Source organism: Lotus japonicus, chromosome 1 (genome assembly GCF_012489685.1).
Source record: "Lotus japonicus ecotype B-129 chromosome 1, LjGifu_v1.2".
NCBI lineage: Eukaryota > Viridiplantae > Streptophyta > Magnoliopsida > Fabales > Fabaceae > Lotus > Lotus japonicus.
The window spans coordinates 42575870-42588950 of NC_080041.1; positions in this window are offsets into that span (position 1 = coordinate 42575870).

Sequence of the window (13081 nt, forward strand, 5' to 3'; positions counted from 1 at the left end):
GCTCTATGGCTTCCTCCATTGGAACTCAAGAAGAAGAAGATGACAACAACAGAGGAGGAGCTGTTACTCTAACTATGAAGAAGTTTCACCTAGAAGGGATGTCAAGAGGAAAGTTGTTATGGAAGAATCTTCTGGTGAGGAAACTGAAGATGATGATGTTCCTCTGGCCAAGAGGCAAAGAATTCAAGCAATTCAAGTTGAGGAAGAAGTTGAGCAGGATGATTGTGAGATTATTGGGAATGTGCTTCAAGTTATAAGGGAATCTCCAGAAGCTGAAGAATCCACCGATTCTGATGAAGCGCCCATAGCCAAGAGGAAGAAACTGCCTCTGAAGGGTCCACTTCAGAAGAAGGGGCCAGAATCAAAGCAAGCATCTGAGAGTGCTTCAGAGGTACAAAGGAAAAGGAGATCAAAGATAGCCTCTGATCCTGCAAGGACTGCCAGACTCACCAGATCTACTATCATCAGAGATTCAAGTAAGGAACTTACTGAAAGCATTAATTTAGATTCTGCTTTAGTAGTTATTCCTGAACAACCTGTACCTATATCTACATCCCTGCCAACCTCAATCCAAACAGTTCCACCTCAAACAGACCCTCATACACAAACCATATCTCAAGCCGAAACACAAGCTCCTCACTTAAACATCCAAACTGCTACCACTTCCATTCCATCCATCCCAATTCAAACCTCTTCCACATCCACCACCACTGAGTCTGTACCTCTCTTCAATTCTTTCATTAAGGGTATCGCTCAGAGTGAGGCCACCTTGAGGGACTTGGTTCAACAATTCACACCCAAGCCCCCATCCATCTCAAGAACCCTTCTGATAACTGAATCTGGTGAGATTCCTACTGAGAAAGACGATGAAGATGAGGATGTTAAGATTCTAGAACCTCCTTTCAATGTTCAACCTATCCAGCAGGTAGCCTTCTACTTTGAAGATGTGTTCTCGGATGCTGCTGCTGAGTCCTCCTATGTGTCCCTGTCTCACTACTCCATAGTAAACTCAAGAGATCTGAGTTTCACCTCGCCTGAGAAGACAGCTACATCCAGGCAAAGACAAGAGACCATTCCTGAGATTGAACGCATGGATGAATCAGATCATTCTGGACAAGGAAAGGTTCACATGGATGAATCAATACCTTCAGGGCAAATGAGAACTGAAAGCTCTAATGCATCAAGTTCTAATGCAACCAACACTCCTCAGCCAATCATGGATCTGGCACCCTCCTTCAGGCCACAAAATCTCATTCAGGAGTTCTCTGATGAAGCAACTCGAAGACTGCAATGGTTGTATCAGGTAACTGACAATCAATTTGATGCATCTCTGGTTGATGGTATATGGTCTGCCTTCGGACGATGGTCAGAAAGTAGAGCTTCTGAGATTGAGAAGCAGCTTAGCAGAGAGAAGCGTCTGAGAGTTCATGATGCCTCAGAGAGAGCTCCACATCCGGAAGTTGCTCTCCTGGCTGCCAGAATTGATAGGATACAAGATGATCAGCAGAGGCTGTTTCAGATGGTTGAGCATCAAGGCCTCATTCAGAGTGAACAAAGTCGGCAGATTCAGGAATCTTCCAGCAGAATGGAGAACATGATGAAGTATCTGATCGAGAATCTCCCATCTTCATCAAAGCCTTGAACACCTCTCATCTATATTTCATGCATATTTATTCATCTTCTTTGTCCGTGAACTTATTTTGACCCTGTTTTATTATTTCATGTGTTTCTGCTACAATTTAATTAATGCACCGTCCACATCTCTTAGTAACTCACATGCATTTATGTTCGATGAGTTTTATGCATGTTTTTTTGTTACTTCTCTTCTTTATAATCTATTGCTTTCCTTCTTCTCCATCACAATTCAACTCATTCCTTTCTTTCCTCAAATCAAAATGTCTTCTGTTGATTTGATTTCTGAACTTAAGGCTTTGGTATTTGACCAGACCTTTCTCTGGAGTGTCAATCTTTCACTCACTCAAATCTCCCAAGCTCTTGGGAAAATTGAGTATCTTCTGGACCGTTGGTTGACATCGTATCAGAACCACTGTCTGCACACTCTTTAGGAAGTTCTGAAAGAACTCCTTCGCCTGGCCTCTCGCCGGAAGGACCTTGAAGTTCAATTCGAGAGCATTTGTCTGCTCATTGAACATGAAAAGATGGAACGAGAAGATCAAGAAGAAGCAGGTGAAGTGCTTCAAGCTGCTGCCTCCTCTTCTGCCATCCATGAGAGTGAGACTCTAAAGGAAGAACTGGCTGCCCAGTTAGCTTCCATTGATCAGGACATTCGTCCTTTACACCTTCAGCTTCTTTCAATGAAGGAATCCCGTGCCTTTTTATTGTAAGATCAAGATTTGGTCATGTGGTACAACTCTATGTTTTGATGATAACAAGTATTTATTTGTGGATGAACAACTATGATACTCTAATGTTTGTCTTGAGTGTTTTGACAAACAGGTTCTGATTCTGACACCAGAAGATATATTCATCAGAAGATCAGAGGATCAGAAGATCTGAAGATCAGAGGATCTGAAGATCAGAGGATCTGAAGATCAGAGGATCTGAGGATCAGAGGATCAGAGGATCAGAAGATCAGAGGATCAGAAGATCTGAGGATCAGAAGATCTGAAGACCAGAAGCTCTGAGGGACCAGAGGCTCTGAAGGTTCAGAAGCTCTGAAGGTCCAGAAGCAGAAGTTACGAAGGTCAGAGGATCCAAGCTTCCCTCTGACTCTGATCACCAAGCTTCACAAGTTCCAACACGAAGCATTCCTCTGATCAGAAGTCATTGGTTAAAGGCAAATGTCTCTATCGAGAAGTACAAGAGCAGTGTACTATTCTGAAAAGCCTACCTACCAAGGTTCAGCCACAGCAGGTTCTGGAAGTTCCAGAAATGCCCTCCAACGGTCATATTCTCTCAACAGAAATATCCTTTGCACCTTGGACTATAAAAGGCTGAAGAAAAGAAGAAAGCTAAAAAGAGAGAAATCAAGAGCTGCAATACAAGAAAAGATTCAAGCCTCTACTTTCTTCATCTATTCTTATTTGGTTTACACTCAGCTTATTTAGAAGCAAACCTTTGTAAACACCAACCTCAAACAGTTGTTTGATTTTCCTTAAGGGACCAGGTAGGTCAGTATCCTTAAGAAGACTAAGAGAGTGAATCTTAGTGGTGATTCCTTTAGGAGATCAAGGTTGATCGGATCCTAGAGAAGACTAAGAGAGTGAATCTTAGTGATAGCTAAGTCAGTGTATTGTTAGTCACTTGTAGGTTTCAAGTGCAGTTGTAACAATTATCTGATTAGTGGATTGCCTTCATTCTAAGAAGGAAGAAATCACCTTAACGGGTGGACTGGATTAGCTTGAGGGATTTATCAAGTGAACCAGGATAAAATACTTGTGTGCTTTTCTCTTCTCTCTATCTTTATCCGCTGCACCATCTATCTTAGAGAAACCGAAAAGATTTACTTTAAATCTTAAGGGGAAAGTTTTTATATTAAAAACGCTATTCAACCCCCCCCCCCTTCTAGTCGTTTTTCACACCTTCAATTGGTATCAGAGCGCAAGTTCTGATTACCACACTTAACAGTGTTCAGTAGATCCGGGCCAGTGTGAAAAAACTCATGGATTCCACAACTAGTACAAGCAAATATCAATACAGTGCAAGACCACCTGTCTTTGATGGTCAGAGATTTGATTTCTGGAAAGACAGAATCGAAAGCTTCTTTCTTGGCTTTGATCCTGATCTCTGGGATTTTGTTGTTTATGGCTACACCCCTCCTGTTGATGAACATGGTGTAAAAATCCCAAGGGAGAAGATGAGTGAAGATCAAAAGAAGGAGTTCAGAGATCATCACCGATCAAGAGCTATTCTGCAAAGTGCCATTTCATATGAAGAATATGAGAAAATTACTGATCGTGATTCCGCCAAGGGCATCTTTGAATCCTTGAAGATGTCTCATGAAGGAAACAAGAAAGTGAAAGAATCAAAGGCACTGTCTTTGATCCAGAAATATGAATCCTTCCAAATGGAACCTGACGAATCCATTGAAGATATGTTTTCCAGATTCCAGTTGATTATTGCTGGAATAAGACCCCTCAACAATAACTACACCACTGCGGATCATGTCATGAGGATCCTTAGAGGTCTTCCTGAAAGCTGGATGCCTTTGATAACTTCCTTGGAGCTAACTAGAGATGTTGAGTATATGAGTTTAGAAGAACTCATCAGCATACTGAAATGCCATGAACTGAAGCGCTCAGAAATGCAGGATCTGAAGAAGAAGTCTATAGCTTTGAAATCCAAATCTGAGAAGTCAAAAGCTCTCCAAGCTGAAGCAGAAGACTCTGAAGATTCTGATGAGGATGAGTTGACTCTGATATCCAGAAAGCTCAACTGCATCTGGAAGCACAGGCAGAGCAAATACAAAGGCTCATCAAACGACAAAAAGTCAAAGAAGCATTTCAAGACAAAGAAAAGTCTGATGGTGACTTTTGATGAATCAGAGTCAGAGGATGTTGACTCTGATGGTGAAGTCCAAGGACTCATGGCCATTGTCAAAGACAAAGGAGCAGAGTCAAAGGAAGCTGTTGACTCTGACTCAGAATCAGAAGGAGATCCAGACTCTGACGATGAAAATGAGGTATTTGCTTCCTTCTCTACCTCTGAACTGAAACATGCTTTGTCTGATATCATGGATAAGTATAACTCCTTGTTGTCTAAGCATAAGAAGCTGAAAAAGAACTTATCTGCTGTTTCTAAAACTCCTTCTGAACATGAGAAAATCATATCTGATTTGAAAAATGATAATCATGCTTTAGTTAACTCTAACTCTGTGCTTAAGAATCAAATTGCTAAGTTAGAAGAAGTTATTGCCTGCGATGCCTCTGATAGTAAGCATGAATCTAAGTATGAAAAATCTTTTCAAAGATTCCTGGCTAAAAGCGTAGATAGAAGCTTGATGGCTTCATTGATCTATGGCGTGAGCAGAAATGGAATGCGTGGCATTGGGTATTCTAAACCAATTAGAAATGAGCCCTCTGTGCCTAAAGCTAAATCTTTGTATGAATGCTTTGTTCCCTCTGGTACCATATTGCCTGACCCTGTACCTGCTGAAGTTGCTAAAAATCCTCGTAAAAAGGGATCTTTCTCCATGTCTAAATATCATGCAAAAATTCCTGTATATTATCCTGCTGAAAGACCCAAAGTTGTCAGAACTTCTGGGCTAACTAACAAGAAAGGACCCAGAAAGTGGGTACCTAGGGATAAGATTATATATGTTGCAGATATCTTCAATAGGTCCATCGAAACTCCAACCATGGAACCTGGACAGTGGATGCAAGCAACACATGACGGGAGAAAGGCATATGTCCCAAGATCCAAAACTTGAACCTGAAGGTGAAGTTGATCTTGGAGGCATCAGTAGAGTAAGATTTGGTCAAGTCAAAGCTAGCTGAAAAAGCTTGCAGGGATGAGCATGACCGTTTCAGAAAGAAACAAAGACTCAGAACTTGACAAACCAGAAGCAACAACATCAGAAGATGCTACTACAATTTCTGACTTGCGTCATCAGAAGAAGAGTAGGTTCATAGCTTCTCATTCTGAAGTAATCTGAAGATGAAATTTTGTCCAGAATGGAGATGTCACCGGAACCACACTTCTGCTTTCATCAGAAGAATCTATACTAATCAGAAGCCAAGTATCACTTGGTATTCCTTCTGAGGGGGAGTATTTCGCCTTATGCTCTTACTTTTTTTCCACCTTCATTCTTTTTGCTTATGACAAAAAGGGGGAGAACTAATAGTATTTTAACAACTCCTTTATGTGATCAATTTCTATGCTCTAACGATACATTCTGATTGATGTCATCTTTTTCAATGCTATGATATATCTTATGACTCAATTAACTCTGATCACATACTTCAATATAGCTCATAATCTAGATACTACTAACGTTTTTATTAAGTATTAGATTCAGGGGGAGCTTAGCTCAGAATCAAGCTCGAGTCTTGGATTCAGAAGGAGCTAGATAAACTATACACATCAGGATAAGTTTTAACTCTGACCTTATACTCTGAGTGTATTCAGTTTATTTGTTTAGAGTTGTTCATCAAAATACATGGTTTTGTCATCATCAAAAAGGGGGAGATTGTAAGATCAAGATTTGGTCATGTGGTACAACTCTATGTTTTGATGATAACAAGTATTTATTTGTGGATGAACAACTATGATACTCTAATGTTTGTCTTGAGTGTTTTGACAAACAGGTTCTGATTCTGACACCAGAAGATATATTCATCAGAAGATCAGAGGATCAGAAGATCTGAAGATCAGAGGATCTGAAGATCAGAGGATCTGAGGATCAGAGGATCAGAGGATCAGAAGATCAGAGGATCAGAAGATCTGAGGATCAGAAGATCTGAAGACCAGAAGCTCTGAGGGACCAGAGGCTCTGAAGGTTCAGAAGCTCTGAAGGTCCAGAAGCAGAAGTTACGAAGGTCAGAGGATCCAAGCTTCCCTCTGACTCTGATCACCAAGCTTCACAAGTTCCAACACGAAGCATTCCTCTGATCAGAAGTCATTGGTTAAAGGCAAATGTCTCTATCGAGAAGTACAAGAGCAGTGTACTATTCTGAAAAGCCTACCTACCAAGGTTCAGCCACAGCAGGTTCTGGAAGTTCCAGAAATGCCCTCCAACGGTCATATTCTCTCAACAGAAATATCCTTTGCACCTTGGACTATAAAAGGCTGAAGAAAAGAAGAAAGCTAAAAAGAGAGAAATCAAGAGCTGCAATACAAGAAAAGATTCAAGCCTCTACTTTCTTCATCTATTCTTATTTGGTTTACACTCAGCTTATTTAGAAGCAAACCTTTGTAAACACCAACCTCAAACAGTTGTTTGATTTTCCTTAAGGGACCAGGTAGGTCAGTATCCTTAAGAAGACTAAGAGAGTGAATCTTAGTGGTGATTCCTTTAGGAGATCAAGGTTGATCGGATCCTAGAGAAGACTAAGAGAGTGAATCTTAGTGATAGCTAAGTCAGTGTATTGTTAGTCACTTGTAGGTTTCAAGTGCAGTTGTAACAATTATCTGATTAGTGGATTGCCTTCATTCTAAGAAGGAAGAAATCACCTTAACGGGTGGACTGGATTAGCTTGAGGGATTTATCAAGTGAATCAGGATAAAATACTTGTGTGCTTTTCTCTTCTCTCTATCTTTATCCGCTGCACCATCTATCTTAGAGAAACCGAAAAGATTTACTTTAAATCTTAAGGGGAAAGTTTTTATATTAAAAACGCTATTCAACCCCCCCCTTCTAGTCGTTTTTCACACCTTCATTTATGTGTCTAGGAATTGTTCTTCTAGTTTTTTTTCTATCCTCTGTACTCATTTTCGTTTATTAATAATAACGTGTGTGTTATTTGTGTTAATTCTATGTTGTTATTGTTTTTGTTTTTCACTCTTTTTGCTTATGACAAAAAGGGGGAGTACATAAAATGGTTTTTGATAAACTTTTAATTTTGTTTATATAATATAAAACCACTTGTGGAGAATAAGTATCAAATACTTATAGCACATAGATATTGCCAAGCGTCCTAAACAAGGAATACATTTTGTTCAATCTTCTGAACAAACATGTCTCTGACGCCTTATCCCAATACAACTGGACAATACTCTATGTTTCCATGCGATCTACGCAAGTTCTGAACCATCAATTTCTGATAAGTATACATTCTTCTATGCGTATCTTCCGATCACATCACAAGACTCCGAATCTAGACTCTTCATCATTTCATCAAGTCATAGATTCAGAGGGAGTCAGGGGGAGACCCCAGCTCAGAATCAAGTGCAATCCTAGATTCAGAAGGAGCAACATAAACCGTTACACAAGGATAAGTTTAAACTCTGATCTCTTCTCTCTTGTATATTCAGTTTATTGACTAAGAAATGTTCATCAAAATACTTGTTTTGTCATCATCAAAAAGGGGGAGATTGTAAGATCAAGATTTGATCAGTGGTTGCATCTCTATATTTTGATGATTACAATTAAGGTTTTTGACGATGAACAATTATGGTACTCTAACATTTGTCTTTTATAGTTGTGACAAACAGGTTCTGATTCTGACCCAAGCCGATTCCATCAGAAGAAGAAGACCGAAGAGTAACCAAAAAGAGAGTTCTAAAGCTTATCATGTTCGTTCAGAACAGTGGCAAATCCTTCAGAAGCTCTGAAGATAGAAGCTCTCAAGAGGTACTGAAGAACCGGAGTCAGAAGTTCTGAAGACCAGATGTTCCAGAAGGAACGGTTCTGAAGTAGAAGACTCAAGTTCTGAAGACCTGCAAGAAGTTGGCTCTGAAGACCCAAGCTATTCTAGCTCTGGCTAACAGAAGTTCTGAGGAACATGTCCAGAAGCAGAAGTTGCAAGGTCGGAGGATCCAAGCTTTCGTCTGACTCTGATCAGAAGCTTCACTAACGTCCATCTGAAGCACTCCAGATCATAAGTCAGCTGGTGAAAGGACAGGTCGCTGTCATAGTACACATCGTACAGTCACAGCCTGTCCGCCACCTACCTCGTTCAGCCTAGCAGTCTGATATTACAAGATTGCCACTCCAACGGGCAAAACCCTAGCAACGGCTACATCATATGCCTTGAAGTATAAAAGGGCTGAAGATAGAAGAAAGAAGCCAAGAAACTTTGCTGATATTCTTGAATTCATTCTAACAGATCTCTTAACAATATTTCTTCACTACTCTTAAACATCTGAGTTTACCACTAGCTTTTCAGAAGCGATTCTTGTAAACCCAAAACCTTTTACATACACTTTGTAAAGTTCCGTAAGAGACCAAGTTTGGTCAGATCTTGAGAGGACTGAATCAAGTTTTGTTCAGTGTTTAGCTAGTCTTGAGAGGATCGGTAGATCAGCTTCTTGAGAGTATACTAGTGAGAAAATCAGTGTATTGTTAGTCACTTAGCAGGTTGCAAGTGCAGTTGTAACATTCATTGATTTTAGTGGATTGCCTTCATCAGAAGAAGGAAGAAATAACCTTCACGGGTGGACTAGATTAGCTTGAGCTTTTATCTCAAGTGAACCAGGATAAAATACTTGCGTGCTCTACTTCATATTCTTCAGCACCTAGTTCCTATCCTTAAGTTTGTCAAAACTACAAAAGGGGAAACTTTTGTTTAAAAACTCTATTCAAACCCCCCCCCCTTTCTAGTGTTTTTCGCACCTTCACCCCCATACATATCCAGCGTCAAAGTTTGCAAATGCTCTGGAATCTCAATTGTAGCCACCACGGCCGCAAAGGGCTGAAAATCCACCACATCCTCAGCATCCACGCGTTGCCCACGCCTTAAATCACGCATTTGATTAAGGTACTCCACCTGAGATTGTAAATGTTCATTCTGGCGTTGGACCACCTGAATGGTGTCCAACACCTGTTTTAGCTCCGCAGATGAAGCGCCCAATACATGGCCCTGCGCTTGTACTGGCGTTTCAACCTGTGGATCTTCCGTCTCCGGAGTGCGGAGTTTTGCCTTAAGGTCCAATCCTGACTTTACGGTCGCAGCTGGTTATACTGGATTGTCTGGTATTGTGGTGGCGTGAGATCGCACCGCCACTGAGGCTCCGCCAGAGGAAGGCTCGTCCTCCAGTTCATGCTGAATCGCATGTGCCTGGCTTTTGCCTACAATGTGACGGCCACCACCACGACGGCGTGGTGCCCGCCCACCACAAGAACGTGTCTCCATCAAAGAATGATCTGCCTCTCCCGTCAGTAGAAGAACAATCACTGAGTAAGAGCCACAGACGACGCCAATGTTCTGGTCTAAGGTCTAATAAGGTATATAGAATGTCCTTTATAAACCCTAGCAGAGCTAAAAGAATATATGTGATGTATGAATAAGGGAATTATCTCATTAATGATCAAAAAGGTGTCTAGTACAAGGTGAGGACACCCCTTTTATAGTGGGAGTGGTCCTTATCTAGAATGTTCATGGATTTGGGCCTTACATACAAGGCCCAAATCTCAATGTAGAATAAGACAAATACATATCCTTTAAATATAAACAAGACAAAGTAAACTAGGCCCACGTCTGTAAGCCGGGACCCACGCCTTTATCCATAAGGTTTTAGTCCTATTGGGCGGGTCAACGGGCTTGTGATGACCCGCCTACTCCACATCCAAACACTTCTATTTGATATAAGCTATTCTCAAATGCGCGCATCCAAACGCAAACAACTTACTAAATTTAAGCGCTTATGACATAAGCTCTTATATAATAAGCGTTTATCCCATAAGCGCTTAATTAAGCTGTTATTCCAAACGCGGCCTAGGATCATGAACATTACAATACAACTTTTAGATAACTTGAGGAAGTCATGATTATTATAGAGCAAAAAAAAATACAACCAATTAGCCAATAATATTCATAATAAACATAATAAATAGAGATACAGTGCATTACCTTGGAGTTACAGCTAAAACATTTTTGCGACAACCTCCACAGTAAAACATCTCATCTTCAGTGGTGACTGCCCTGTGGCAGCTGCATGCAAAGTACCACCACTTCTCCCCTTCGAGAAGACCAACTATTTTTGCTGTAACAATGAAAACACCATCCTGCATAACAAAAAGAGCATATTGAAGATAGAGATAAGACTCTACCAAAGATAAATCATCAGAAATATATAACAATGATATAACATACTAAAGCATAGCTACCAAGAGCATATTGGTTCCAGTAAGAGACCACTCACCTATCACAGAAAGAAGCAGCCTCAGCTATCGGAGGGTTCCATAGAAGAAGCAAAGTAGCATTCATGAAATTCTGTAAAACAACACTACCTATACAAAGACAACAAAAAACAAAGAGTACAGTGAGTTATGAAGCAAAACAGCGCATGCAATTGTAGAATAAATTCAACAACTTATCATACCCTTGAATGTCTTTATCTTAGCAAATGGCACTACCACAACCGACATAGGAATACCATCTGTTGCAACATATTGCTTGACAATATCGACATAATTACCAAAGAAAGCACAATTAATTTCCCCCCTGTAAGGAACTAATATAAACACATATACTCAGCACCAAACAACAATAAGCAAATAAGCAAATTGTTACTAAACTGTGCTTTCACATGAAAGATAAGGACCATACTTGTCATATGTTATCTCAACCTCAATCATCCTCGTTACATTCCCAGCTTTGGGATATTGCTTCTCCCTTGAGACTTTTGTAGCTAATCCAATTATGTCTAACCACCAATTATTCATGTAAATGAGAAGAACACATACAGTAAAAATTATGTTGTTAGGTGTTGATACCTAAAAGCAAACTAATTGATTCAACCCACAAAAAATGGAAATGCAACATAAAACATAAAACATATCAATAAGATAATCGGAATCACCCCCAGTTGCCAGAATATCAGCAGTGTTCTTGAACGTTAACACATTCATTGGTATCGCAGGTGCTTGTTCCAATGTTGCCTTTATTATTTTATTGAAAATTATCTTACACCCGTGCTCAGAAGCCTTGAAATTACCACTGTTGCTGACAACTGCAAAGGAATAGATTTTGTATACCTTGCCCTCTTTAAGCTTAGACTTAAATTTGACCATGCTTCCCTTGCGAGCAATTGCCTCAATTTTTTTTACCCTACCAACAAACATAAAACACATTAACCACACAGAAATCTAAATCTATTTCACATGACACATAGACATACTGGAAACAAATCAAATATATACATATCTGCACCTCAACATCAATAAGAATAAAGTGAGAGCATATGAACTCAATGAATCATTCACAGGGTAAAGTTCTCACATACGTAAAACTATAGTCCTAATTATGAGATATTTTCCCCTTCACAGACACCCTTAATGGGAGTAATTTTGCCACTCATATTAACCACTCAAAGCAATCAACCACTCAAAGCAAAAGAAACAGAACAGAACTTGGAAGCAGCAGTGAATGAGCATCATGTTACCTTTTAGCTGCATTTATACTACCGAATGGGAGTTTGGCAATGCTGGAGAATCAAATCAAGAGACTAATCCAACCAGCTATATATGAGCAAGCTTCAATTAACTAACATAATAGGTAATAGGTAAACAACATGTACAAACTGGTACATACCATTTAGCAGAGGTAGCTAATTAACATAACTCAGAAAACAAATCGAAGCCATAGATCATAGATTGCCCTTCTAGAGTTCAGTAATCAGAAAACAACCACAACACAGCTGGAAAATTCAACCATCTACTAGTTTCGTCAAATGGAATGGGTATAGGTTTTCCAATGATTCAACTGGAATTGGCTGTAAAGTGTCGGGCACGTGGTTTAACATCCAGCTTTCAAGGAAAGTTCCCGAGCACCATGTGGGTAATAGCTTGGACGTCTACTAACGTAGATGACGTTCGGAGGGATGTGGCTTGCCACCGATAAGGTTGTCGGACACGGGGTCGCTTTGGAGTCACAAACCCCTAGGACAATAGGACCGGGTTCCCGACACAACCCAACATTGCAAAGGCCCAGAAACATTTGACGTTGGGACAAAAAAAAGTTTTCATGAACAGTGAAATGAGATTTTAAATTTTAAGTTAGTAGATGTTCCAAGTTTAATTCCCCCTCCAACACAATGTTTCGCACTAGCGCTTTATAAGTTATGTGCATTTTTACAATCTTTACTTTCTTCTTCATACACATGCTAATAATAAAACAGTCGTTCAACCACACACTTAGTTTCAAAATCGTATTTGTCTTGAGGAATAAACTGAACGTTAAGAACACCAAAGTTGATCGCCCTTGTTGTAGCAACATCCCTTTTATTAAGCTTGTAATTATAATAGTCAACTTGTTAACTATTCAAGTGCTTATCTTTACCGAGACTTGGCTCGCCATGGCGAGGCTTATAGGCGGGTTGAACTTATGTGCAAGGCTGAGGCGCTTATTAAGTGGCCTTAGTCTTATGAAGATTGGGGGTTTGGTTCTTAGTGGCCACTAGGATTGCCAAGGCTTAGTATGCTCAATGTGTCGCTTTCTTATTGCGAAAGACTTATGCAGTA